The sequence below is a fragment of the Pleurodeles waltl genome, chromosome 5 (genome assembly GCF_031143425.1).
Source record: "Pleurodeles waltl isolate 20211129_DDA chromosome 5, aPleWal1.hap1.20221129, whole genome shotgun sequence".
Classification (NCBI taxonomy): domain Eukaryota; kingdom Metazoa; phylum Chordata; class Amphibia; order Caudata; family Salamandridae; genus Pleurodeles; species Pleurodeles waltl.
The window spans coordinates 12,633,098-12,660,520 of NC_090444.1; positions in this window are offsets into that span (position 1 = coordinate 12,633,098).

Below are 27,423 nucleotides of genomic sequence, written 5' to 3' on the forward strand. Positions count from 1 at the left end.
GTATCCCTGAGAAAGCACGACTTTCATAACTTTTTCTTACCCGTACAACTCTGTCCTCATCAGAGACCTGACTAATCCTGTATAATGGCCAGGCGAACGTATAATGCCCTCTGTCCCTAGCTGCTTGAAGCTCAAGAAAACGTGTCTTTTACATGTCATCTGTGCACTTATTGTGCTAAATCCAAATCCGTTCAGTTTCTGGATTCAAGTTTGGGGTGTCCGAGTATGCCTTTCGAATACATTCCTCGAACTGAGCAAGCATATCTACCATGCTGGAGAATACTGCCTAAGGTCTCTAAAGTAAAAAGGCAAATAAATGTCCTGTGGGACTCATTCACTGACACATGTACTTTGGCTTTAAAAGTGTGAAACACAATTGCCAACTTGTATCCTACCCAATACTATTGAAAAGTGTTCCAGCACACAAGATTGTGTATGGTGAATGTTTTCACATCTTATACAAGATATTGTGGGGCATATTTATACTCCGTTTGCGCCGAATTTGCGTCGTTTTTTTCTACGCAAATTCAACGCAAAACTAACTCCATATTTATACTTTGGCGTTAGACGCGTCTAGCGCCAAAGTTCATGGAGTTAGCGTCATTTTTTGGCATGAACACCTCCCTTGCGTTAATGAGATGCAAGGGAGGCGTTCCCGTCCTAAAAAATGACTCCGAGGCATGTGCGTGGTATTTATACTCCCGGGCAAAAATGCCGGCTAACGCCATTCAATAAATACGGCGCCCGCATGGCGCTTCAGAATGGCGTTAGCCGGCGCTAAATTTTTTGACGCAAAACTGCGTTAGCGCAGTTTTGCGTCAAAAAGTATAAATATGGCCCTGTGTCCTTTACTTCTTTTCAATAACACTGGTTATGATTCAAGATACTAACTGAGTTTTCACACGTTCAAAGCAAGTGGAAATGTTGGTGAATAAGTCCCAAAGGACATTTGTTTGACGTATTACACTTACTCTAGTTCTCGTGGGTGATCAGGGTGGTCCTTGTCTTGCATACATAAGTTTCCTCACAAGCACTTCAAAATTGCCTCACGCTTGTAATATTTTGCCACACTAGGTACTCGTGACAAGGTGGCATATGTTCTACCCACCAGTATGTGCAATGTGGGGGCTATAATGCACTTGTCAATTGGCAAGCAGAACACCTACCACATTCTGACGGCAGATAAAGGTGTTGAGCAGGACATAAAGAAGTCCATGATTTCCTAAGTAGATAACTAAAATTTTGTGGCTGCTTGCCTAACAAAGTAGTGGCCAAGGGTCGGTAGGTATCTATGAAAGCTCCACCTTATTCAATTTCCCAGGAGTTTGCTTTAATATGATATAACATAAAGCAAGTGGAAAAACGCAGGCTTGGCTGAGATGGGCACCAGGGAACGTAAACTTGACTCTCCTGCCTCTTTCTCTGCTTTGAGCACACTTTACAATGATGACATGGTGTGATGATATTATTGAGTTTGACCAATGACTTTGTGTTTCACCACTGCGCATATTAGTTGCTCAATATTCACCAGTAGCACATTATGGGCCTGATTCTAATGTTGGCGGGCGGCGGGAGCCGCCCGCCAAGCTACCGCCGCTGTATGACCGCACCGCGGTCAAAAGACCGCGGCGGCCATTTAGACATTTCCTCTGGGCCGGCGGGCGCTCTCCAAAAGAGCGCCCGCCGGCCCAGAGGAAATGCCCCTGCAACGAGGACGCCGGCTCAGAATTGAGCCGGCGGAGTTGCAGGGGTGCGACGGGTGCAGTTTGCACCCGTCGCGTATTTCAGTGTCTGCTTAGCAGACACTGAAATACTTTGCGGGGCCCTCTTACGGGGGCCCCTGCTGTGCCCATGCCATTGGCATGGGCACTGCAGGGGCCCCCAGGGGCCCCGCGGCACCCCCTACCGCCATCCTGTTTCTGGCGGGCGAACCGCCAGGAACAGGATGGCGGTAGGGGGTGTCAGAATCCCCCATGGCGGCGCAGCAAGCTGCGCCGCCATGGGGGATTCAAAGGGCAGCGGTAAACCGGCGGGAGACCGCCGGTTTGCCTCTTCTGACCACGGCCGAAGCGCCGCGGTCAGAATGCCCTGCGGGGCACCGCCGGCCTGTCGGCGGTGCTCCCGCCGACCCTGGCCCCGGCGGTCTTAGACCGCCGGGGTCAGAATGACCCCCTATATGTTTTGTTCAGTTTAGCCGCCTATTGGCTTTGACATTGCATTAGCCATTACATTCTGTATTCTGCCTATTGGCTTTGACATTACATTTTGTATTCAGTTTAGCTGCCTATTGGCTTTGACATGATATTATACATTGCATTTTGTATTCAGTTCAGCTGCCTATTGGCTTTGACATGATATTAGACATTACATTTTGTATTCAGCTCAGCTGCCTATTGGCTTTGACATGCCACTAGACATTACATTTGATATTTAGGTTAGCTGCCTATTGCCTTTAACGTGGAGTTACACATTGCAGTTGAGAATCCAAGCTGTATTTTTCCAAGCTGTGTTTTTCCACAAGATGAACCAAGCTGTTTGCTTCGCACAACAGACTAGACATGATAAGAGAGAGTACATTTGGTGTTTTCCTTTCTGCTCAGGCTTGGGAAGAGGAGAAGTCTAGGAGATCTGGCCAGTCTCCAAAGGCTTGCGTAGTTTTCCCGAGTCTGAGAGGAGTGGGCACGCCTTTGTAAGGAGGACTCGGGGCTTCAGAGATTTAGATTCGAATCTGCTTGACTTCGGGCTGGAACTTGGTGTCAGTTGCCAGTCTCCCGTGTGGGTAGATAATCTCTTTCTCGCAGTTGACCGGAGTCATCAACTTGCAGACCCCAGAAAGATGAAGCTGTAAATAGTTTCTCACACGGTGAAGTATTTGTTTTGCTTTGCATTCAATATCACATCAATATCTTATATATATATAACCTGCTGTGTACATTGCAACTGAGAAGTACTGTGATATATTTTGTTTTCATTGAACGTGTGCTTGAAATCTATTAATTCGCCTCTCACGAACTTGTGGGTGGGGAAGAATTAACAACAATAAAGGTCTTCTTTGAACTCAGAAGTGCATTCCAGATATGTTCTGTAAGCTCTGATACGAGATAAGTAGGAAAGCAGAACACATGGTTGATCCGTTTTGGGTGATTTACGAATGCAATCAGCAAGGTGCCTCTCCTGCATCCTTGCCACATTCTCCAGAACATATGAAGTGGAGGCTGCTGCTTCCATAGCAGCAGTGAGACTTTCAAACACAGACAATTGAAAGTCAAGGAAAGACACAAGTCTTCCTGTGGTTGTCTGATAATAAACAATATGCGCATTGTACGTTGCCATCTGGATTGGGTGGGCAAACACTTTCTTGGACTAAGTGCAAGCTTTATGACTCACATTGTATGGCTGAAGAACCTGGTTGTTCTTGTCCATTCCGTCCACGTACTTGTTGTACAGGTGGTGTCACGTGGGCTCTCATTATCCTAATGAGGCTGCTGGATTTGAGCGGCAGCATCACCTGAATTGTGGTGAACTGAGTCCAATCTCACACCATGTGACAACTGTTGGCCTAATCCATTTCCAGCCAGCTAGCAGCGCCTCATCTCTGCCCAAGAGCAGGGATGATTTGTGGCAACCGGGTGCATGACATAAATTACTTCTCAGGGAAATCATGGTGGATCAGATCTCATCATTTTCTCTCAGTTACATTAGTCTCACACATTCAAAGACAAACAGAAGCAGATGATGATTCAATAAGATTTATTTAATCAGCTAGGTCTTAGATAAAATTGCATGAAATGCAATAATAAGAATGATGCAACATGCTAAAAGCAAAATTGTGACAAGAAAAGTGAAATAGAAAAAATCCCACCATACTGTCACTAAGCACTATATATGTGGTTCCTACCTAAGCTATGTTAGAACGCAGCATGATATGCCCTAATCTGCGCATCAGGATTCCCCCTGGGAAGGCACCATCCCCCAATACCTGAGTGTGCCTGTTGTCTAGAGAGACACCATCCCCATGTGAGCCAGGAAACCAGTGGTCTCAGCAAGCAGCTGTAACAAAGTCAATCTGCGGTTGTGGTCGTCTGGCTGGAACCTCCATCTAACATGTATGGGACAAGGAAATGTTTTTATAACAAAACAGCTGGTGTTCTGAGAAAATGGCCCCAAAGTCAAATACGTGTGTTTCTGTATATGTTAGAAATGCAGTGTACCACTTGTACCAACAATCCTATCTTGCTGCAGCCTTGGAGAAAGCACAGGGCAAAAGAGTTCTGCACTAAGAGACATAGGGGCATATTTAACATTTTCTTGTGCCCTTTACCGCCCCCCTACCGCCACCATGTGTGCGCCATATTTAAAATACAGTGCACCATAGCGCAGGGTAGGGGGCATTAGCATAATTGATTATGACGCTGTTGATGTACTCTGCAGGCGTAGTGCCAAAATATTGACGCTATGCCTTCAGAGTAAATAGGGGCCTATTGTAAACAACGGTGTGCCCCCTTTTAACATCTGATCTGAGCAGACTTTAAAAGTGCCGGAAAAAATTACGCAAGAAAATCTCTCAGATATCCTTGCACTATTAATTTGACCTCCCTAACAGGGGACGCCTCCTTTACATACATTGGCCCTCATTCTGACCTTGGCGGGCGGCGGAGGCCGCCCGCCAAAGTCCCGCTGTCAGGTTACCGTTCCGCGGTCGAAAGACCGCGGCGGTAATTCTGACTTTCCCGCTGGGCTGGCGGGCGGTCGCCTTCAGACCGCCCGCCAGCCCAGCGGGAAAGAGGCTTCCACGATGAAGCCGGCTCGGAATCGAGCCGGCGGAGTGGAAGCTGTGCGACGGGTGCAGTTGCACCCGTCGCGTATTTCACTGTCTGCGCAGCAGACAGTGAAATACATGTAGGGGCCCTCTTACGGGGGCCCCTGCAATGCCCATGCCAGTGGCATGGGCACTGCAGGGGCCCCCAGGGGCCCCGCGACCCCCCCTACCGCCATCCGGATCTCGGCGGTCCGACCGCCGGGATCTGGATGGCGGTAGGGGGGGTCGGAATCCCCGCGGCGGTGCAGCAAGCTGCGCCGCCGCGGAGGATTCAATGGGGCCGCGGTACACTGGCGGGATCCCGCCAGTGGTGCCGGTCCGACCGCGGCTTTACCGCCGCGGTCGGAATCCCCATTGGAGCACCGCCGGCCTGTCGGCGGTGCTCCCGCGGTCCTCCGCCCTGGCGGTCAAAGACCGCCAGGGTCAGAATGACCACCATTATGCCTGTCGCAGGCATAATGTAGTGCAAGGGGTTACAAAGTGGCGCAATGCATGCATTGATCCACTTTGTAAATAGGGAGCAGCATTTTAGGCCTTCTAATGCCACATTAGCTTAAACAAATGAGGCTAATGTGGCGTTAGAATGGCGCTAAGTGCTCTTAAATATGCCCCTTATTGCTTTCCTAGGTAAAAGGGCAACTAAATAAAGAAAATAAAACATCGCCACAAATGTGGCCAATTCGAAAACAATAAAAATGAAGCAGAATAAAATGTTAGTAGGCTAAAGGGCACAAGCAGGTAGGCCTAGTTGCTAAAATAACATACCCAGAGATATCACTAAAATGGCTATGCAACAGTGGGCTTGTGGACTTCTGTCATCTGACCCCTACCGTGTTGCGGGCGAAGTGATCTCATCATGAATTGTAGTGAGCACATATACATCACACCTATGCGAGAACTTGACTGCGAGCATTTAGTTGGAATGCAACAGAGTGCTCTGGGGTTTCTGGAGCTTCTTGCAAACAAGTTCCTGTGGGAATCCTTTGTGGTGCAAGCGAACCGACTGCAGGCACAATGCCAGCTTTGTGGAGCTCACTGAACAGCTCTACTCCTTGTAGAAATTGTCCACATAAAGTTTATAATCTTTGTGAAGAAGTGGCTGGGCAAGCTCCCATAAATCTTTCCTGTGACCCCTAGCATGGGAGGGTAACCCTCAGGGTTTAGAGTGGAGTCCTTCTCTGTATACACTCTGAAGCTGTACACATAGCCAGTAGAGCTCTCAGACAGCATGTACAGCTTGATGCCATAGTGAGCTCTGTTGCTTGCAAGGTACTTCCTGAACAGTAGCCGCCCTTTGTACATGATCAAGGAATCATCGATTGCTTTATTCTTTCCAGCAGTATAAATCTCTGGAAACCTGGCAGACAAATGTTCCATGACAGGCCAAATTTTGAACAACCTGTCGTGGTCTGGATGGTCACGGGGCAATGCAGCAGATTTGTCACTGAAATGCAGCATACACTGCAATACAAAAAACGATCTCTGCTCATGTACAGTGCGAAGATGGGGGTTACCCAAACCATGCGAGTCGACCAGTAGGACTGCAAGGTTGATTTCTGTGTTAACCCCATTTTGAGCATAAGGCCCAAAAATATCTTCATTTCCTCCAGTGAAGTGAGAGTCTACTGGCGTGCCATAGAATGGGGCCCTAGAGTGCCTTCATGCTGCCTCAGAAATTGTTTGGCTCGCAAATGTGTTTGCTGCACAGTTTGCTGAAGGAAGTCAACATCCAAAAACAGATGGATGTAGTCAACTGTCAAAAAGTTGGCCGTATTGACTTTACATCCAGCGTTGCCACTAAAACGTGGAGTTTGGGGCTGAACTAAATTAGGGTGCTGCCAAGAGAGCACTCTCTGTACTTTCAGATGCAAGTACCTGCTCTCTGGGTTGGGGTAAACTGCTACTGTTGTCCTGCTGCACAGACTGTGCTTGCAAAGGGACAGCACAACTGTTATCATCATCTCCCCCAGAATCATTGGAAGAGGAGTCGTCGGGGGGGACTCCGCCGACTAAAAAATCACACTTATATTCTGCATCATTGTCCTCTCCCTCAGATGCTGTCTCAATCTCTGATCCTGTCTCAGAGCTGTCCTCCATCACCTGAGTTAGGGCTTGAGCAGCAGTTATCTAACAAGATGCCATCTCTGCTACTGGCTAAACCATCCTTCTTCAACACTTTCCTACGTAGAAGGCAGATACTGTATGTTGTTTGCAAAATGTTGGTGGGTGAGTGTGTGAGTGATGTAAGCAACAATAAGCATTGGCCTACTTACCTTCTCTTCTTCCCTCAGTCAGCAGGTTCTTCAAAGACACTGAAAAAAAAAAAAGACAGACTAGTACTTCACCTTGCCACATACTGATCACCAGAGCCTTATAGCACCCAGTGCTACACTATTTTTTTGGAGCTCCCCTCTAAATGACCTCCTCTTTGGATTCCCTCACTGCCGCCCAGCAAAAGTGCCCCACATCTCTCCATAGCCACTCTCGCTCTGGTAACGGCTTACTTTACTGATCCAATCACTGTCCACATAAAATACAGATCTGTTCTTTAAAGCAGGCATATTAACCATCTGTGCTAACGTCCAGTCTCTCTCTCTCTAGCAGGAACATAATCACAAGTTATCTTAATATTTTTATTCCTGCCTGAAAGCTGGATAACTATATATACAGTATATATATATATATATATATATATATATATATATATATATGATAAAGGCATGAGCCTAAACACATTGTCAGTTCTTCAGCAAATAAAGTTAGTTTGAGATATCGCAGACGCTGCTGGAGTGCCAAACTTTTTGTATTTACAAGAGTTGTTTTGTTTGATATATATATATATGGCGGTCCCCTCGCCATACACTGCTAATTACCTCAGATAACATCAATAAAAATATCAATGAAACATTAGAAGTTATATTATTCAAGAAAAAAACTGCATGGCGGGGGCACGAGTTATAATTATTTTAGAGGGCGAGTTATAGTTACTTGAAATAACTCTAACTGCTGAATTTCTATGGTTTTGTGCAAATGAATTCAGAACCTAACTACTATATTTAATTCTTTTTCCTAACTATAACGTCTCTGTAACCTTTGTTTTTTTCAGTGAATTTCTAAGGTTTTTATATTGTATTTCCTAACTATAACGACCCTGTAACCTTTGTTTTTTTCAGTGAATTTCTATGTTTTTTTCTTTTAACACATAGGTGGTCATTACAACCCTGGCGGACGGTGTTAAAGCGGTGGTAAGACCGCCAACAGGCCGGCGGTAAAGATTTTGCAATTACGACCGTGGCGGAAACCGCCAACAAAGACAGCCACTTTAACACTCAGACCGCCACGGCGGTACAAACAAACAGCGCGGCGGTCACCGCCAACAGACAGGCGGGAGACAATGTACCGCCCACACTATTATGACAGGCCAATCCGCCACCTTTTCCGGGGCGGATTCACCGCGGATAAAAACACGGCGGAAACAGGCATTTCGAAGGGAAAACGCTCACCTCTACACACTCCACGAGGAATGACGACACCATGGAGCCGGAACTCCATATTCTTCCTGCACTAGTCTTCCTGCTCCTGTACCAGGAGCACCAACGCCGGCGGCGAAGACCACGGTGAGTACTGCACCTACGACATAGGGGAGGGGGGAGGCAAAAAACAGGGACACACACATGCAACACCCCCACCCTCACCCACTACAACACACAAACCAATGCATAGCCAAACATTACAGTAAGACCCCCCAAACCCCTCGGAAGAATGCAAAGACAAAAGGAAATGAGTGTAACCATTGTAATATATCAAAATAGAGTAAGCAAATATATACATATATACACTATTAACAAAATATACACCACAAATAGTAGTCCAGGTATTGCACCATTCATAGTCCGTGGACCACTGGGCCCAAAATGCATGGGCGAGGCCCACACAAGATACCCAAACATGACGGAGAGAACACTGCAGGGGCATCAGATAGAAATACAACAGGCACCTCAAGGGGAAGGGAAAGGGGGGGCACCTCAGCCGGATGAGTGCACAATGCCAGATCCACGAGGGGGCTCCATGCCCATTGATGTATCCTGGGGAGTGCAAAGCCACAGTCTCTCAAGTCTATACAGTGGGTGGTTTGCCCACTGTACCATCCTGGGGAGTGCAAGGCCACAGTCTCTCAAGTCTCTCCAGTGGGTGGTTTGCCCACTGTACCATCCTGGGGAGTGCAAAGCCACAGTCTCTCAAGTCTCTACAGTGGGTGGTTTGCCCACTGTACCATCCTGGGGAGTGCAAAGCCACAGTCTCTCAAGTCTCTACAGTTGGTGGTTTGCCCACTGTAACATCCTGGGGAGCGCAAAGCCACAGTCTCTCAAGTGGTTAACAGTCTCCACTGGTTCTGGAGGGGGACTGGTGCCCAGAGTGCTTCATCCTGCCAAGGACAGACGGAGTGGATGCAGGTCTCCACTGGTTCTGGAGGGGGACTGGTGCCCAGAGTGCTTCATCCTGTCAAGGACAGACGGAGTGGATGCAGGTCTCCACTGGTTCTGGAGTGGGACTGGTGCCCAGAGTGCTTCATCCTGTGCAGGACAGACGGAGTGGATGCAGGTCTCCACTGGTTCTGGAGGGGGACTGGTGCCCAGAGTGCTTCATCCTGTGCAGGACAGACGGAGTGGATGCAGGTCTCCACTGGTTCTGGAGGGGAACTGGTGCCCAGAGTGCTTCATTCTGTGCAGGACAGACGGAGTGGATGCAGGTCTCCACAGGTTCTGGAGGGGGACTGGTGCCCAGAGTGCATCACTCACCCCGTGACAATCCCGGTTGCATCACTGCCCCTGCCACTCATGGGCTAGCGGTGCTTGAGTTGGCGGTCCTTGCCCTGTTCAGCGGTGCTTGCCTTGGCGGTCCTTGCCCTGTTCAGCGGTGCTTGCCTTGGCGGTCTTTGCCCTGTTCAGCGGTGCTTGCCTTGGCGGTCCTTGCCCTGTTCAGCGGTGCTTGAGTTGGCGGTCCTTGCCCTGTTCAGCGGTGCTTGCCTTGGCGGTGCTTGCCCTGTTCAGCGGTGCTTGCCTTGGCGGTCCTTGCCCTGTTCAGCAGTGCTTGCCTTGTTCATCGGTGCTTGCTTTGGCAGTGCTTGCCCTGTTCAGCGGTGCTTGCCTTGGCGCTCCTTGCCCTGTTCAGAGGTGCTTGCCTTGGCGGTCCTTGCCCTGCTCAGCGGTGCTTGCCCTGTTCAGCGGTGCTTGCCTTGGCAGTCCTTTCCCTGTTCAGCGGTGCTTGCCCTGTTCAATGGTGCTTGCCTTGGCGGTCCTTGCCCTGTTCAGCGGTGCTTGCCTTGGCGGTCCTTGCTCTGTTCAGCGTTGCTTGCCTTGGCGGTCCTTCATTGCCCAGCTGGGCTGGGGCTGGCGGTCCTTCATTGCCCAGCTGGGCTGTGGGTGGCGGGCCCTCCTGGGCAGCGATGATGGGGCTGACGGGGCCCTCCTGCCCAGCGGGGATGATGGCGGTCTTCTCCGCCGTGCTGCTCCTCCCAGACTTTGCGGGTTTCTTCTGCCCCTTCCCCACCTTGGGAGGAGTCACAGCAGAGTCCACACTCCCCCTGGGACCCCTGTGAGCGGCTTGAGCAGCTGGACTCTTCCCCCTCTCCCGCTGGGCACTGGCCAACTTCTGGTGCTTCACAGGGGAAGGACTTGCTGTGCTCTGGCTCTGTGATACACTGCCTGACCTGGTGGCCGGTGCACTCCACATACCTGTGACAACAGGCACCACTGGTCCCGGTGATTTTGTGGCTGAGGTGCTAGTACGGGACCTATGAGTTGGAGGTAAATAGGTTAAGGGTGGACAGGAAAAGTTGTTTGGAGACACTGGGACGGGTAGCTGGAGGGAGTTTGGGAGTGGAGGAAGAGGAGGTGGTTGTAGGAGGAGTAACTTTTGTGGCTTTGGGTGCAGGTGCATGCGCTGGAGGCTGTCGTGAGGTGGATGTATGTTGGGTGGGTATGTGCCTGTGTTTGTGTATCTTGGGAGGGGGCGTCACAGACACACTGGGAGAGGACAGAGGGGAATCCCCTTTTCCATCAATGCCTCCTTGGCATCTGGGGAGGCTGTTTTGGCCTTTCGTTCCCCACCAGAGTAGGGAGAGGATGCTCACTTGCTCTTCCGGTCCTCCGGCAGGGAATGTGAAGTCATCACCCTTTGCAGTGTGCTGATGTCACAAAGGGCAGGAGGGAGGGCAGGGAAAGATACAGAATCTATTCCATGTCTCCCCGGGTTTTGTTTAAAAAAAAATCTCTGTTGCACCGGAGGATTTTGTTAAAGCCCTCCCTGGTCATGGCCAAAGGACATCAAATGTACCATGAAGGGTGTGCGTGTCACAGCCATTGGCCGTCATACACACTAAATGGGTTAAAGATTGTAAACTCAGTCACATTCAGTGTGTAATTTAGATCAGGTCTCCCACCCCACCATTCACCAGCTACTAATCCTCAAATATCCACCCAAAGTCTCAAAACAAGTTACATCTCTCAACAATATGGAAAAAGGACAGGCTTCTAACATTACTGTTATATCTAGCACTGCTGGGCAACACACAAGTTCAGGGAACAACCCGATTGATGTCAGGTTAGCCAGCCCAAGGATAGACTGTAATGCTCTGTTAAGGTTACTCATGCAATGTGGGTAGGGGCTTGTTGCAAGAGCTGTTTGGGCAACTATTACTAGAATACAGGTGGCACAGGGATTTGATGGCAGAACTACTTCTGGTTTGCCAGAACAGCTTAGCGGAAAGAGGGGGTCAAAACAGCAGATACAACACATATGACTGGGGCAAGCCCCAGACGTAAGATTAGACTGCTTGCCTGAAATGTGGGATGGGTGAGTGACCACCACAAGTGATCACCTACCTCAATAGACAAAAGATGAATTTTGTGTTAATTCAGGAGAAAACATGCTGCTTCTGTGTGGAGTTAAATTTTTCCAAAATCTGGAACTCATACCTCTATTTCTTTTCCTGTTCCTAATCCTCCTTTGCTCAGGTGGCCATATTGGTTAAACAAGGCTTACTGTTCAGGTCTCTGGACACATTCTGTGATGGAGAAGGTCGGTGCGTGGTTGTGCAGGGATTGTTGGATTCAGCACCCATTACACTGATCAATACATATGGGCTGAACTTCAATGACTCTGTGTGTGTTTTTTTTAACTAAAGTTAGAGACAGGCTTGTGACCTCTTCCCCCCCCCTGTAATATGTGAAGAATACTTTAATGCTGCAAGCTGATCTGGATAGCACTGGCAGCGGATCCAACCGACATGCCCAAGGGCGGGTCATTTGGGCTGTACGTTGGCTGGTTTGGTCAGCTTGGGGGGCTTCTGATATAGTTGTAATAGAAACCTGGGAAGGCGTGCATTGGCTCCCCACTTAAGTTCTTCCGGAATCCATAGGCCATATATGGAACTTTACAGTGCTATGGTGAATATTCTTGCACAGAATAAACATACGTATCTGGTCACAGCAAATTTGGCATGGTTTAAACTGTCCACAGGGAGCCACTGTGCACCCCTATCACTACTCAAGAGATTACGTCTGTGATAAAAATCATGAGAAATGGTTCAGCGCAAAGGTATTCTTCCCCTCTCTACATTGGCTGCAGGATGCTGCACACGTAGAAAGAGGAAACAATCAGGAGAAATAAAGATATTTCTTCTTATTGTGCCCTTGGTGGGGAAGAGTAAATTTCTGATGCATTCCCAGGTCTACCAATGTTGATAAATCTAGGAATGTCTCAGAATCCATAGGGGGATGCGTGGGAACACCCATGCTACACCCATGTCACGACTCCCTGTGGCAGATTCACACAAGGCGCTGCCTCTCATTACTCTGGATTTATCAAGCCACTCAGGACCACGCAAGTTGGCCTTGCATGGATTATTAAATCTCATTTAGGTTTTGCATTGCACTTTCTGTTGCCTTGCGAGGTGCAAGGGTGACGCAAAACCTTGAAAAATATGGCCCTAATTCTGTGATTAAATCAATGAGAAACGGTTTAGTCCCAAGTGGTGACGGCCTCCCGGTGAAGTTTTATAAAGAATATGCAACAGAACTTTCCTTATTTCTAGTAGAAGTGTACAATGAGGTTTTGAGACAGGCACTCTAGCCCGAACCATGTGACAAGCCATTGTGATTATATTACTAAAACTTGATAAGGCACTGCATAGGTCTAAATCATACCACCCATTATCACTAAAAATATTGACATTAAAAAACTAGCTGAGGGGGTGTGGTTTGGGAGGCCAAGATGACGGACATGGGCTAGAAGAGCTCTACACCACTTTTTTCTTTATCCTGCAAATTCCAGCACGGCAGGTGGCCATTCGGTCCCCCAACTCTCCACCTATACTGGGGAAGCTGCTGTGAATCAACACAGGCCCGGGATGCGGCAATTTACCCCTGAATGACAAATCCCTTGGTCCCCTTGCTGACTGCGAGGATGCGAGGCGGCTGACTTGTACTCACTATTACTGTCTTGTGGCAGAGTCACCGAACTGTGAAGCCTGCACTACCTGGTTGCTGTAAGTCAGGCGCGCGCTGGCCCTGACCGACATGCTTTGAGTGCCTTTGATGTCTCATACGCCACTGCACAACCCCTGCCTTCGGCCCTGATACCTCCATAACTGGGTTCTGCCTGCTTGCCTTTGTCAATCACCGATGAGTGCTTCCGGCCTCCTGAGACCATGAAAACCACAATCAGAGCACAGTGAAACCCTTGGGGCCACCCTTACCTGGATGCTGTAAGCGAGGAGTGCAACCACATCCTATGAGTGTTGGACTCGCTGTCATCTCTCTGCCACTGGGCCAAGCATGCAGGCCTTCATAGGGTGGCGAGTGCCTAGAAAGCTGCCCCTCACTCACGAACATTCCACCCTTAAGAGCCGACTTGCACTTGTAGCCATGCCAGATTCCTATTGGCTTCAAGAAAGCAAAGTTAGGAAATTCTGCATAGCTGCCATGGTGGGCGTGAGGAAAGTGCCCAATGAAACAAGCTGCTGCTCTGGGTAGCACACCCTGAATCAGATATCGTGACCCCTGATTCTCACGGGCTAGAGGGCACTAATCAAACTGAAGTTGGGGGTATGACATGAGGGAATCGCCTCCTGACCACACATCTGAGAACTGTCATGAATCTCCCAGAGCTCCCCTCCTTGTCTCGCCTCCCCTCTGCCTTCCAGTGTACAGACAATCCTTTTTTCTGCTGCTTGCTACTAACCCTGGTCTTACACAACTAGCCACATGCACCCTGGGATTTGGTACATCACCTACTCTAGCCCCCTGACAATGGAAGACAATTTGATGGATCTTTAGAGATTGGCTACTATCGACACCGGCCTCACTAACTCTACTAGCCAGGGCCTTCCACTGGCACACTTCCTCTGTACAACAAAGTGCCTCCAACTCTTTCCCCCACCACCTGAAGAATTTTATTGTCTCCTGGACTACTGGTTCTACCCCTGTACCATGGCCATTATTTGTTGCACTCATCATGTGACCATCCTGGTGTGTTGCCATCCTCTCCTCCAGTGACTTTCTGTCCTACCTTCTACCATGGCACAATGTACTATTAAGATTCAGTTGTACTGAACTTACCTGCTGTGTCATAACCAGCCACTCCCACTGCTCCCACATCAATTGAGTTGTTCCTCAAAGAACTTCCTCATATGACACCGCTGGGTAAAGGTACTGGGTTGTTTGTGCTATGAGAGTCTAGTATCACCCTGACACTCACAAGCATTCCCACACCTCCTGCGCACCTTTGCCACTGCTCAACGGCTCGACCAGAAACTCACAGAAATGCTCCATCCCAAGCCTGGTGCCATATCTGCACGTTCCCACCCAACTACAACCCCTCAAAACTCGCAGCACAGTTCCGGCCCCTCCAGATGCCTATCTTATGCATAATCCTTTGCTGGCAAATTGGATGTGGTTTTAGTAGGTGTAGAACAGACACGCACCTCCATGAAGTTGAAAATTGATGCCATTGCTAGAGACCTTACTCTCCTATCTGACGGTCACCGGAAATTATTAGACAGGGTGCATTTGGCAGAACAGGCAGTAACAATTCTTCAGCCACGAACCTAGGACCTGTGGAAACACTTCACTGCCCTGCAAGAAAGGGACCACATCTTGGAGGAACAAGCAGAAGATTCTAAGGGTAGATCTCGACAGAACAACATCTGTGTGGTGGGCCTCCTTGAGGGTGTGGAGGGCAGTGAGGTTGAGTCCTACATAGACATCTGGATACAAAGCTTCATCCCCACAGAACTCTTATATCTATTCTTCTCGGTGCCACCAGTCTTGCCACTAGCTTGACAGATGACACAGGATTTACAAAAATCTTTTGTGTCCTCTGACATCCTAGGCCAATGAAACAGGGGGACAAGACTTTCCCATGTTTTAATTTGCCCTAGATGTCCAGCCAAGGGAATGTCGTGGGCTAGAGTTAGGAGGAACTCTCTGTATTGCAGGGGAATGACCAATCTCCTGGCTGCTCCAGATTTAGGGTCCCTTGCCTCTGTATACAAGAGGTTGTCCTCCCAGTAAACTCTATGTGAGTCACTGACATCCCCATTTTGCTGTTTGACAGCTTGCTGTCTTTGACCCTCTAGTGTGGGACAGGTCTGCTGTGCCACACTCAGCTCCTCCCTGGCAGGCCCCCCTCCACCCAAAAGCTCAGCAGTGTCTGCTTCCAGCTCCTCTGGTGAAGGTTCTGCACAGGATGAAAATTCTTCTTCCTCAGAAGTTGAATCATCTGTAGAGGGAGGGATAGTAGGTAGGGATTTACCTTTACTAACCCTAGCTTTATGGAGCACTTGGTCCATTGTTCCAGGATCCAAGTCACCCTGTCCTTTTTGGTTTTTGGCCTGAGCCCTTGTCAAAGCAAAAATATGCCCAGGAATGCCCAGCATTGCTGCATGAGCCTCCAACTCCACTTCTGCCCAAGCTGATGTCTCTAAATCGTTCCCTAGTAGACAGTCTACAGGTAAATCTGAGGCAACCACAACTTTCTTTGGACCAGTACCCCCCCCCCCCCAGTTGAGGTTTACAACAGCCATGGGGTGGCTAAGAGTGTTGTTATGAGCATCAGTCACTTGGTACTGGTGACCAAGTAGGTGTTGTTCAGGGTGTACCAGTTTCTCTATTACCATGGTAACACTGGCACCTGTGTACCTGTAGGCCTGAACCTCAACACCATTTATTAGGGGAAGTTGCTTGTACTTATCCATATTAAGGGGACAAGCAACCAAGGTGGCCAAATCAATGGCACCTTCAGAGACTAACACAGCCTCTGTGGTCTCCCTAACAAGACCAACCCCAACTAAATTACCAAAAGTGAGCCCAGCTACTCCCTTGGTTTGGCTATTAGTAGGTTTGCTCCCACCACCACTGCTATTACTAGGGGCACTAGGTGTAGCAGTAGGGGTTGTGGTAGTGGGAGGCTTGGTGCTTTTCTTTGGACAACTGGCATCAGTTGTCCAATAGCCTTTTACTTTACATAAATAGCACCATGGTTTCTTTACTTGATTAGAAGAGGATTTGGACCCACCACCCCCACCAGAGTGTTTTTGTGGGCCTGATGAAGACTCATTTTTAGATTTGTCCCCACCCTTGTCTGAAGACTTACCATCCTTCTTCTTGCCATCCTTGTCACCCCCTGTATGAACTTTTCTGTTCACTCTTGTTCTGACCCATTTGTCTACCTTCTTTACCAATTCTTGGGGAGAGGTCAGATCTGAGTCCACTAGATATTGGTGTAACAAATCAGACACACAGTTATTCAGAATATGCTCTCTCAAGATTAGATTGTACAGGCTTTCATAGTCAGAAGCTTTGCTGCCATGTAACCACCCCTCCAAGGCCTTCACTAAATAGTCAACAAAGTCTACCCAGTCTTGTGAGGACTCTTTTCTGGTTTCTCTGAACTTAATCCTGTATTGTTCAGTGGTTAAGCCAAATCCATCCAAGAGTGCATTCTTCAAAACTGTAAAATTATTGGCATCACTTTCCTTCACAGTAAGGAGCCTATCCCTACCCTTTCCACTGAAAGATAGCCATAGGATAGCAGCCCACTGCCTTTGAGGGACCCCCTGTACAACACAGGCCCTCTCAAGTGCAGCAAACCACTTGTTAATGTCACCCCTCTCCTTGTAAGGGGGAACTATCTTATGCAGATTCCTAGAATCATGCTCTTTCACAGGATTACTACCTGTAATACTGCTGCTGCCACCATGGGGTCCAAACCCCAACCTCTGTCTTTCTTTTTCTAAGTCTAAAGATTCCCTGTCTAGAGCCAGCTGTTGCTGTTTAAGCTTCAGCCTGGACTCTTCCACTGTCAATCTATTGAGCTCCCTTTCTAACATTCTGTCATCAGGGTGGGTGGGTTGGGCATGCTTTGACACAAAAGAATGGTGTGAATGGACAGAGGGAGACCTGTCCCTAATAGTTGGCACTCTAACAACCTGACCTGCAGGAATGACATCCCTACTGTGATGAGAGCTCACATTAGTACCAGTTATGCTAGGTGGCCTGCTAAGGGGCAGGTTGGAAAGAATACCATCTAACATTCTTACTGGGGCTACCCCAGAATCAGAGTGTGAACCATCTGCTAACTTCTCAACTGATGTGGCACCTAAGGCCTTATCATTTTCAATGAGCATGTTAATCAACAATTCTCTAGAGGGATTCTTCCCTACCCCTAAACCTTTATCAATGCAGAGACTCCTTGCACCTTTCCAGCTAAGGTGGTCATAAGCAGAGCTGACCAGATCAAGAGTAGGACCTGTACCAGACATGATAGAAAAAGGTTTAAGGGACAGAAAAAGAAAGAAAAAGTTTCAGAACTTTTTAAGGAAACAGAAAAAAACTTTTTCAAATTTTTAGAGACTTTTAGAAAGTTTAGAGGTACTTTTCAGCACTTAGCAATAGAGTAAGAGAAGAAAAGCAAAACTTTTTGGTTAGGTGTACATACACTGAACTTGTTTTGTATATTTTTCTCTTATGAAAAGTACAAAATGACAAAGTGGTAAGTAGTTGCAAGTACTTATCCCACCGCCGCACAACCAATGTAGGAGGCTGGCCTGGTTTTTAGTGGGTACCAAGGGGTACCTACACTCTGCACCAGGTCCAGTTATCCCTTATTAGTGTAGAAGAGGTGTTTCTAGCAGCTTAGGCTGATAGAAGGTAGCTATAGCAGAGCAGCTTAGGCTGAACTAGGAGACATGCAAAGCTCCTACTATACCACTGGTGTCATATGCACAATATCATAAGAAAACACAATACACAGATATACTAAAAATAAAGGTACTTTATTTTTATGACAATATGCTAAAAGTATCTCAGTGAGTACCCTCAGTATGAGGATGACAAATATACACAAGATATATGTACACAATACCAAAGATATGCAGTAATAGCAAAAGGAAGTAATGCAAGCAGTGTATAGTTACAATAGATTGCAATAGGAGCACATAAGTATAGGGGCAACAGAAACCATATACTCCAAAAGTGGAATGCGAATAACGTATGGACCCCAAACCTATGCGAGCTTATAGAGGGTCGCTGGGACTGTAAGAAAACAGTGAGGGTTAGAAAAATAGCCCACCCCAAGACCCTGAAAAGTAGGTGTAAAGTGCACCTATATTCCCCAGAGAGCACAGAAGTTGTGATAGGGGAATTCTGCAAGAAAGAACAACAGCAGCAATGCAACCAAAGTGGATTTCCAGATGACAGTACCTATGGAACAAGGGGACCAAGTCCAAGAGTTGCGACAAAGTCGAGATTGGGCAGATGCCCAGGAAATGCCAGCTGAGGGTGCAAAGAAGCTGCCACCGGATGGTAGAAGCTGTGGATTCTGCAAGAATGAAGAGGACTAGGAACTTCCCCTTTGGAGGATGGATGTCTCACGTTGCGAAGAAGCTTGCAGAGGTGTTCCCACGCAGAAAGACCACAAACAAGCCTTGCTAGCTGCAAGGGTCACGGTTAGGTTTTTTGGATGCTGCTGTGGCCCAGGAGGGACCAGGATGTCGCCAATTGCGTGAGGAGACAGAGGGGGCGCCCAGCAAGATAGGGAGCCCTCACAGAAGCAGGCAGCACCTGCAGAAGTGCCAGAACAGGCACTACAAAGAGGAGTGAACCGGAGCTCACCCGAAGTCACAAAAGAAGATCCCACGACGCCGGAGGACAACTCAGGAGGTTGTGCACTGCAGGTTAGAGTGTCGGGGACCCAGGCTTGGCTGTGCACAAAGGAAATCCTGGAAGAGTGCACAGGAGCCGGAGCAGCTGCAAATCATGCGGTACCCAGCAATGCAGTCTAGCATGGGGAGGCAAGGACTCACCTCCACCAAACTTGGACTGAAGAGTCACTGGACTGTGGAAGTCACTTGGACAGAGTTGCTGAGTTCCAGGGACCACGCTGGTCGTGCTGAGAGGTGACCCAGAGGACCGGTGATGCAGTCTTTTGTTGCCTGCGGTTGCAGGGGGAAGATTCCGTCGACCCACGGGAGATTTCTTCGGAGCTTCTAGTGCAGAGAGGAGGCAGACTACCCCCACAGCATGCACCACCAGGAAAACAGTTGAGAAGGCGGCAGGATCAGCAATACAAGGTTGCAGTAGTCGTCTTTGCTACTTTGTTGCGGTTTTTCAGGCGTCCTGAGCAGTCAGCGGTCGATTCCTTGGCAGAAGGTGAAGAGAGAGATGCAGAGGAACTCTAATGAGCTCTTGCATTCGTTATCTAAAGAATTCCCCAAAGCAGAGACCCTAAATAGCCAGAAAAGGAGGTTTGGCTATCTGGGAAGGAGGATAGGCTAGTAACACAGGTAAGATCCTATCAGAAGGAGTCTCTGACGTCACCTGCTGGCACTGGCCACTCAGAGCAGTCCAGTGTGCCAGCAGCACCTCTGTTTCCAAGATGGCAGAGGTCTGGAGCACACTGGAGGAGCTCTGGGCACCTCCCCTGGGAGGTGCAGGTCAGGGGAGTGGTCACTCCCCTTTCCTTTGTCCAGTTTCGCACCAGAGGCTGGGGGATCCCTGAACCGGTGTAGACTGGCTTATGCAGAGATGGGCACCATCTGTGCCCATCAAAGCATTTCCAGAGGCTGGGGGAGGCTACTCCTCCCCAGCCCTGACACCTTTTTCCAAAGGGAGAGGGTATAACACCCTCTCTCTGAGGAAGTCCTTTCTTCTGCCTTTCTGGGCCAAGCCTGGCTGGACCCCAGGAGGGCAGAAACCTGTATGAGGGGTTGGCAGCAGCAGCAGCTGCAGTGAAACCCCAGGAAAGGTAGTTTGGCAGTACCCGGGTCTGTGCTAGAGACTCAGTGGATCATGGAATTGTCTCCATGATCTTAGACATGTTACATGGCCATGTTCGGAGTTACCATTGTGACGCTATACATATGTTGTGACATATGTATAGTGCACGCGTGTAATGGTGTCCCCGCACTCTGAAAGTCCGGGGAATTTGCCCTGAACAATGTGGGGGCACCTTGGCTATTGCCAGGGTGCCCACACACTAAGTAACTTAGCACCCAACCTTTACCAGGTAAAGGTTAGACATATAGGTGACTTATAAGTTACTTAAGTGCAGTGGTAAATGGCTGTGAAATAACGTGGACGTTATTTCACTCAGGCTGCACTTGCAGGCCTGTGTAAGAATTGTCAGAGCTCCCTATGGGTGGCAAAAGAAATGCTGCAGCCCACAGGGATCTCCTGGAACCCCAATACCCTGGGTACCTCAGTACCATATACTAGGGAATTATAAGGGTGTTCCAGTATGCCAATGTGAATTGGTGAAATAGGTCACTAGCCTGTTAGTGACAATTTGGAAAGCAAAGAGAGAGCATAACCACTGAGGTTCTGGTTAGCAGAGCCTCAGTGAGACAGTTAGGCATCACACAGGGAACACATACAGGGCACACTTATGAGCACTGGGACCCTGGCTGGCAGGGTCCCAGTGACACATACACTAAAACAACATATATACAGTGAAATATGGGGGTAACATGCCAGGCAAGATGGTACTTTCCTACACAGGGTTCCTGCACAACGACCCTGGCTGGTGACCACTCACCTCATGAACTACTGTGACAGGGACATTGACACCTCCGTGTCCAATTTGATTTCATGTCTTCATTCTTCATTCTTTACTGATCCAGCAGACATTTTGGTTGTTGATGGAATGCTATGGCCTGGCCAGCACAGATCCTTGTTCAGACACCCATAGAGAGCTACCAACGCTGAGGACGAAGGGTAGGAAACACCCCAAAGGCTCCAACCCAGAGACTCCATGGCCGCATGGATCTCCTAATCTAGAGGAACTCATCCAAGAATGCCACAGGGCTCTGCAGATGGTGTCCAACTTCAGGGACACTGCACTGCAGTTCAGTGCACATGAGAATGGCCCTGCATCCTTGGGCAACAGTGACTCCCTCACGTCCAACATCATCCCCTGAAGCACAGATGGGATGCCAGTGATGACTCCTCAGACTTCACATGATTTGCTTTGATAAGTTGTGTGAATGTATAATCTCTCTTTGTTCTGGATTGTTGTACTGTTCTTTTGACTTGATCTCATACACTACTTATTGTAAGGGCATGTGGGGATGGCTTCCTGCCAGGCTCCTCCTCCTGTCCCTCTTGTAGGCCCCAGCAGATGCCTTTATACTACTAAGGCCGCAACTGCTCCTTTACCGTGGGGTCCTGTGTGTCCACCCAAACAGATGCAGTACTTGCTGTACACTATGGGAATCAGCAGATATTCCAACACTGGCTCCTTCTTACCGGTTTCAGTTTCATCTATTTGATTTGGGTAGGCATCTGTGGTACGCTTACTCCCAATGGTATTACCTGTTTGTTACTACATTGTTCTATTTTTTCTTATATTGTATTGAATTGTATTGTATTGTAATAGTATTTACATAGCGCTTACTACCCCTGACGAGGCGTCGAATCGCTTTTCGGTGAGTAGCACGCTACTCTGGAACCCAACAAGAATTAGTGATGGATTAGTATCAGAAAATATGAGTACAGTTTTAGTATTATTATGAGTTAATTTGAGCAGCGGATATGAGAGTTTGTTAGTTAGATTGACTGGAGTAATGGAGGGGTGGAGGAGGAAAGAAATCCAGAAGTGTTAATTTGGAGTATATCCCTCATTTACTCAACCCAAAGGCTTGGGATGAGTAAAGGGGGATGGAGGAGGGAAGAGTCTGTGGAAGGGTTAGGGAGAGCATAGTAGCAGGGTGAGATAAATGAGGGAGAATTTCGTAGGGTTGGGTGGGAGGTCATGGTAGTAGAGTGAGGTTTGGTGAGTTGGATGTGGAAGCGGAGGGAAGAGCTTAGGCAGAGTTATTTAGGAGATGAAAGTAGTAGAAAGGATTTGGGATGAGTCAGAGTGGGAATGGAGGATGATAGAGACATGACATATGATGATGGGTAGATAAGTGTGATTGGATGAGAGCAGGGATTCATAGATATCTAGTATAACAACCCACCCAGGAGCCATACAATGACCCACGAAAATGCCAAGCACATACACAAAAACACACATGAATACACACACATATGCACACATATATGTACATACACTGCATTATTAGAACCATGGGTAAATCTATAAGGTATAAGGTGTAAGTACCTAGGGTACCCACTACAAACCAGGCCAGCCTCCTACAACAGTACCTTCCGTTCGGTTCACAAAAGGCTACCAAGAAAACAGTTTTAGACAGTGATCCTAGTTTAGAGTTTATCGGGTGCTTAAATATCAACTCCTGGCAAAAGATTTCAAAATTACAGCACATGGTGTGGGGTAGCAAATTTAGACATGCATACAGTTTACAGGACGGATGTGTAGAAGTGTGCAGATTATATTGGCAGTTCTCACATTTACAAGAGGCTCAGGAGACTGAAAATCCTGATCAAATACCTCATACTAGATTATCAGCATTCCCCTTAGAATTTTTATGTGGCTACCCGTTCAAATTGTCGGCTTCATCTTCTGGTAAGACTTGTGTAGACCAGAATGACCTCAATCAGTTTAGTGCCAACATTTGCTCTAGTCATTCATTCGTATATGTTGCAGTTTTCTAGCATTCAGACAAGACTTAAATTGGGGGGCGTGGGTCAAATAGCTTTACACAGAATGTAATTACAAGTGAGAACCAACACATCAAAATGTTGGACTATTTTTTTAATAAGGCCATTTCCATGGCTCTTTATAGACTTATCACAGGTGAGTGCGATACAGAAATAACTGATATTTTGATCCTCTTTAGAAGGTTTTGAAGAAATTATTTTGGCACAAACTCAGGCAAGGGTTGTCAAAGTGTTCTTTTCATTCGGAAGGCTGTAGCTCAGTAAGGAGGATACAATGGGGGTCATTCCAACCCTGGCAGTCAGTGTTAAAGCGGCGGCTAACCCGCCAACAGGCTGGCGGTTAAAAAAATGGAATTCTGACCCTGGCGGAAACCGCCAACAGAGACCGCCACTTTAACACTCCGACCGCCACGGCGGGACAAACAAACAGCGCGGCGGTCACCGCCAACAGACAGGCGGGAGACAATGTACCGCCCACCCTATCACAACCCACCAATCCTCCACCTTTTCCGGGGCGGTAGCCCCGCCGATAAAAACACGGCAGAAACAGACATTTCAAACGGAAAACGCTCACCTCCATACACCCCATGAGGAATCTGGACAGCATGGAACCCGAACTACACATCCTCCCAGCTATTGTATTCCTGCTCCTCTACCAGGAGCACGAACGCCGGCGCAGAAGACAACGGTGAGTACTGCACCTACGACACAGGGGAGGGTGGAGGAGAAAATATTACGGGGACACATACGCGACACACCCACCACCACCCTCACCCACTACAACACACACATCAATGCATAGCAATACATCACTGTTACAACCCCCAAACCCCCCCGAAAGAATGCAAAGACAAAAGGAAATGTTCAGAAACAGTCGAATATATTGTATTATTGGCTTATAAAAATATCACACATTTAAAACTAATATATACATAAATATTAAAAGTCCGATAATTTTAGCAGTCATTGTCCGTGGACCACTGGGCCCAAATCACATGGGCAAGGCCCACACAGGATACCTGACACCAACGGAGAGAACACTGCAGGGGCATCAGATAGAAAAACTACAGGTACCTCAGGGGAAAGGGAAGTGGGGGCACCTCAGCCACATGAGTACACGACGCCAGATCCACGAGCCACGAGGGGCCTCCATGGCCACTGTCCCATCCTGGGGAGTGCAAAGCCACAGTCTCTCAAGTCCATACAGTGGGTGGGTTGCCCACTGCTGCATCCTGGGGAGTGCAAAGCCACAGTCTCTCAAGTTCATACAGTGGGTGGGTTGCCCACTCTACCATCCTGGGGAGTGCAAAGCCACAGTCTCTCAAGTCCATACAGTGGATGGGTTGCCCACTGTACCATCCTGGGGAGTGCAAAGCCACAGTCTCTCAAGTCCATACAGTGGGTGGGTTGCCCACTGCAGCATCCTGGGGAGTGCAAAGCCACAGTCTCTCAAGTCCATACAGTGGGTGGGTTGCCCACTCTACCATCCTGGGGAGTGCAAAGCCACAGTCTCTCAAGTGGATGACAGTGTCCACTGGTTCTGGAGGGGGACTGGTGCCCAGAGTGTTTCGTGCAGCCCTGGTCGACACAGATGCAGCACTGCCCCTTCCGCCAATGGGCCAGCGGTGGTTGAGATGAAGGGCCCAGTTCAGCGGTGCTTGAGATGAAGGGCCCAGTTCAGCGGTGCTTGAGATGGCGGTGCCATGTTCAGCGGTGCTTGAGACAGCAGTGCCCAGTTCAGCGGTGCTTGAGATGAAGGGCCCAGTTCAGCGGTACTTGAGATGAAGGGCCCTGTTCTGCGGTGCTTGAGACGGCAGTGCCATGTTCAGCGGTACTTGAGATGGTGGTACCCAGTTCAGCGGTGCTTGAGATGAAGGGCCCAGTTCAGCGGTGCTTGAGACGGCGGTGCCCAGTTCAGCGGTACTTGAGACGCCGGTGCCATGTTCAGCGGTGCTTGAGTGAAAGGGCCCAGTTCAGCGGTGCTTGAGACGGCGGTGCCCTGTTCCGCAGTGCTTGAGACGGCGGTGCCCTGTTCAGCGGTGCTTGAGATGAAGGGCCCAGTTCAGCAGTACTTGAGACGGCGGTGCCATGTTCAGCAGTGCTTGAGATGGCGGTGCCCAGTTCAGCGGTACTTGAGACGGCGGTGCCCTGTTCAGCGGTGCTTGAGTGAAAGGGCCCAGTTCAGCGGTGCTTGAGACGGCGGTGCCCTGTTCAGCAGTGCTTGAGACGGCGGTGCCCTGTTCAGCGGTGCTTGAGATGAAGGGCCCAGTTCAGCGGTACTTGAGACGGCGATGCCATGTTCAGCGGTGCTTGAGACGGTGGTGCCCTGTTCAGCGGTGCTTGAGACGGCGGTGCCCTGTTCAGCGGTGCTTGAGACGGCGGTGCCATGTTCAGCGGTGCTTGAGACGGCAGTGCCCAGTTCAGCGGTGCTTGAGATGAAGGGCCCAGTTCAGCGGTGCTTGAGACGGCGCTGCCATGTTCAGCGGTGCTTGAGACGGCAGTGCCCTGTTCAGCGGTGCTTGAGACGGTGGTGCCATGTTCAGCGGTGCTTGAGACGGCGGTGCCCAGTTCAGCGGTGCTTGAGATGAAGGGCCCAGTTCAGCGGTGCTTGAGACGGCGGTGCCCAGTTCAGCGGTACTTGAGACGGCGGTGCCATGTTCAGCGGTGCTTGAGTGAAAGGGCCCAATTCAGCGGTGCTTGAGACGGCGGTGCCCTGTTCAGCGGTGCTTGAGATGAAGGGCCCAGTTCAGCGGTACTTGAGACGGCGGTGCCATGTTCAGCGGTGCTTGAGACGGCGGTGCCCTGTTCAGCGGTGCTTGAGACGGCAGTGCCCTGTTCAGCGGTGCTTGAGACGGCGGTGCCATGTTCAGCGGTGCTTGGGACGGCAGTGCCCAGTTCAGCGGTGCTTGAGATGAAGGGCCCAGTTCAGCGGTGCTTGAGACGGCGGTGCCATGTTCAGCGGTGCTTGAGACGGCGGTGCCCTGTTCAGCGGTGCTTGAGATGGCGGTGCCATGTTCAGCGGTGCTTGAGACAGCGGTGTCCAGTTCAGCGGTGCTTGAGACGGCGGTGCCCAGTTCAGCGGTACTTGAGATGGCGGTGCCATATTCAGCGGTGCTTGAGTGAAAGGGCCCAGTTCAGCGGTGCTTGAGACGGCGGTGCCCTGTTCAGCGGTGCTTGAGACGGCGGTGCCCAGTTCAGCGGTGCTTGAGACGGCGGTGCCCTGTTCAGCGGTGCTTGAGACGGCGGTGCCCTGTTCAGCGGTGCTAGAGATGAAGGGCCCAGTTCAGCGGTGCTTGAGATGAAGGGCCCAGTTCAGCAGTGCTTGAGACGGCGGTGCCCAGTTCAGCGGTACTTGAGATGAAGGGCCCAGTTCAGCGGTGCTTGAGACGGCGGTGCCCAGTTCAGCGGTACTTGAGACGGCGGTGCCATGTTCAGCGGTGCTTGAGTGAAAGGGCCCAGTTCAGCGGTGCTTGAGATGAGTGTCCAGTGCAGCGGTTCCGGCCCAGGCATGGATGTCACTCGCCACCTGACATGTGGCTAGCAGGGCCTTCCTGCCCATCTGTCTGTTGGCTTGCGGGGCCCTCCTGGGCTGCAGTACCTGGCCTCTGGGTGTCCTCCTGCACACCTGGGATGGGGCTGGTGGGGCCCTCCTGGGCAGCTGGCCTGCTGCCGGACTTGTTGGGCGTGCTGCCCTTCCCACCCTTCCCTGGTCGCCTGTGGCCCTTTCCCACCTTTGGCGGTGTGCCAGGTGACACCCCACTTGCAGCCGGAGCCAGGGTAGGGATTTTGGTCCCTGGTGTGCTTGTCCTCTCACGCCGGGCACTGGTAATTTTTGGGTGATTTTCCGGGGGTGGGCTGGCTGTGCCTTGGCTCCTAGCAGAACTAGTTGCCCTTGAGGGTGGGGGACTCCACAGTCCTTGGACAACAGTCTTGATAGGTCCTGGTTTGGTGGTGGCTGAGGTGCTGATTGCAGTCTTATGAGATGGACGGGGTGGGGGAGTTGTAGGAAAGAGGTCAAGTTTGGAAAAGAAAAGCAATTTGGAAAGAGAGGGACGGGTAGGTGTAGTGGGTATGGGAGTGGAGGAAGAGGATATGGTTGTAGGAGTGTGAAGTCTGGTGTCTTTGGGTGCAGGTGCTTGGGCTGGAGGCTGTCGTGAGGTGGATGGCTGTTGGGTGGGTGGCTGCTTGCGTTTGTGTGGTTTGGAAGAGGGGATGACAGACACACTGGGAGAGGACACAGGGGACGTGTAAATGGTAGTGGGGGTGGTGACTGCACATGTGCGGAGTGTTCGGGTGGGTGTGCTGGTGATGGACGTAGTGGCTGAAGATGTTGTGCATGCAAGTGTGAGTGGAGAGGTCACAGGGAGGGAGGAGGGAGACAAGGAGGAGGGGAACACAGTGGAGGCAGTGGGTGTTGGTGTGTCTGCATGTGGATGTTGCTTGTGTGAATGCTTGTGTGATATGTGGTGCTTATGTCTGGATGAG